The following is a 2,314-nucleotide window of genomic DNA, read 5'->3' as shown; positions in this document are numbered from 1 at the left end:
TTCTATTTTTTAGAAAGATATTGTGAAAGGAGAAAATGTTCAAAGGAGAGGGAAAGGATATAGAAGGAGCAGAAGGAGGGTGTGACAGGGGAGGGGACAACTGTTTGTATTCTTCAGCTGTAATGAGTAGCCCAAGGCAGAACAAAGACCAGTAACAAAATGCCATAAGAAGACAGTTCTGTGTTCAATTCAAGGAAGGCCTGCAATGCTCAAATTATCCTGTTATGGATAAGACTGAGTTTCCTTTCCTTTGCGTCCCCTGCCAACTGGGATGATGATGATGTTATGAACAATAACGCTTACCATTTAGTGAGTGTTTACTAAGTGTTTTTCACTATCTTGTTTAATCCTCCCTACAATGCTATGAAGGTCAGAGAGATTAAATAACTTGCCCAAGGGTTGAGTGTCCACCCACAACCCCACAAAAGAGGGTATGTTGGTCTGTTTGGGCTACTGTAACAAAATACTATAAATTGAGTTGGGTAGTTACAAAGAACAGAAATCTCTTTCTTTCTTTCTTTTTCTTTTCTTTCTTTACACCTTTGACTTCTTAGGCTCAAGTGATCCTCCCACCTCAGCCTCCCAAAGTGTTGTTATTACAGGCATGAGCTACCATGTCCAGCCCAGAAATTTCTTTCTCATAGTTGTAGAGGCTGGGAAGTCCAAGATAAAGACAGATGTGGTCTCTAGTGAAGGCATGCTTTCTGGCTCATAGATAATGTCTTCTTGCTGTGCCCTCACATGGTGGAAGGGGAAAGGCAGCTCTCTGGGCCTCTTTTATAAGGTCACTAATCCATTCATAAGGGCTCCGCCCTCATGACCTAATTACCTCTCAAAGGCCCCATCTCCTAATACCATCACCCTAGTGATTAGGTTTTAATGTACACATTTTGGGAGACAGAAACACTCAGACCATTGCAAAGGGGATAGTCCAGTATGTCTATATTTCATGCACTTTTTGCAAAATGAGAGTACAGCCTATTTGACAATCCATCGTAAGGTTTGATGCACAGGGGATGTTCAGTGTACATTAGTTGAAGGAGAAACAATAATCTATGGCCAGGTGTGGTGGTTCACACCTGTAATCCCAGCACTTTGGGAGGCTGAGGTGGGCAGATTGCTTGAGGTCAGGAGTTCGAGACCACCCTGGCCAACATGGTGAAACCCCGTCTCTACTAAAAATACAAAAATTAGCCGGGCATGGTGGTGAGTGCTTGTAATCCCAGCTACTCTGGAGGCTGAGGCAGGAGAATCTCTTGAACCCAGGAGGTGGAGGTTGCAGTAAGCCAAGATCTCGCCACTGCACTCCAGCCTGGGCAACAGAGCGAGACTCCATCCCCCGCTCCAAAAAAAAAAAAATAATAATAATCTCTGAAAAGGAGTAAGCCATAGTGAGGTAAGAAGGTAGTGAGGTAAGAAGGACTTTGGAATAAAATGCTCTGCTTGTGCAGATCTTGAAATGATCTTGAAATGAGCCCAAGGTACGTGAATCATGTTTCTAGAGCAGCCCTTGTCCAATAGAACATTCTGTAATGATAGAAATGTTCCATGACTGTGACATACAATAGATAGCCACTAGCCACATGTAGGTCTCACTCTTTCATCTTGTGAACTTTTTAGCAAAATGAGAGTGCAGCCTATTTGACAATCCACTGTAAGGTTTGATACTTGTGGATGTTCAGTGTACACTAGTCGAAGGAGAAAGGAATAGGAGTAAACCATAGTGAAATAAGAAGGGCTTTGGAATAAAATGCTTTGCTTGTGGATATAGATCTTGAAACAAGCCCAAAGTACATGAAGCATGTTTCTAGAGCAGTGATTGTCCACTAGAATATTCTGGAATGATAGAAATGTTTCATGACTATGACATACAATAGATAGCTACTAGCCACATGTAGGTATCACTCTTTAATCTTGTAAGCTTAAGATTAAAACATAAATTTAAAGTGGAGACTACCCTTAATTGTTTTCTGCGCTAATGACAGTGCTATTGTCATTGCCACAGGGGAAACAGAAATGTGAAACAACACTATTGGTTCCAGTGGCTCCAGAGGCATTTGGGTTAGGTTATATAGTTTAGCTTATATTCTGGAATATAAGTTTATATTAGGTTATATAGTTTAGGTTATATTCTGGAACTTTCTGTAAAAGAGGATGGGCAACAGGGTTCCTCAAGCATAATAAAAGAAAGACATTTAAATAATGAAGTTTCAAGGATGTGATCTTTTCCAAAAACCAAGACCTTATTTCTCTCTCTTTAGCCACACACATGCATATACCACACATTTATTTATTCATTGCAAAAAAAAAAAAA

The sequence above is a fragment of the Gorilla gorilla genome, chromosome 1, assembly GCF_029281585.2.
Source record: "Gorilla gorilla gorilla isolate KB3781 chromosome 1, NHGRI_mGorGor1-v2.1_pri, whole genome shotgun sequence".
Lineage (NCBI taxonomy): Eukaryota > Metazoa > Chordata > Mammalia > Primates > Hominidae > Gorilla > Gorilla gorilla.
Note: the sequence above shows the minus strand (reverse complement) of the source record.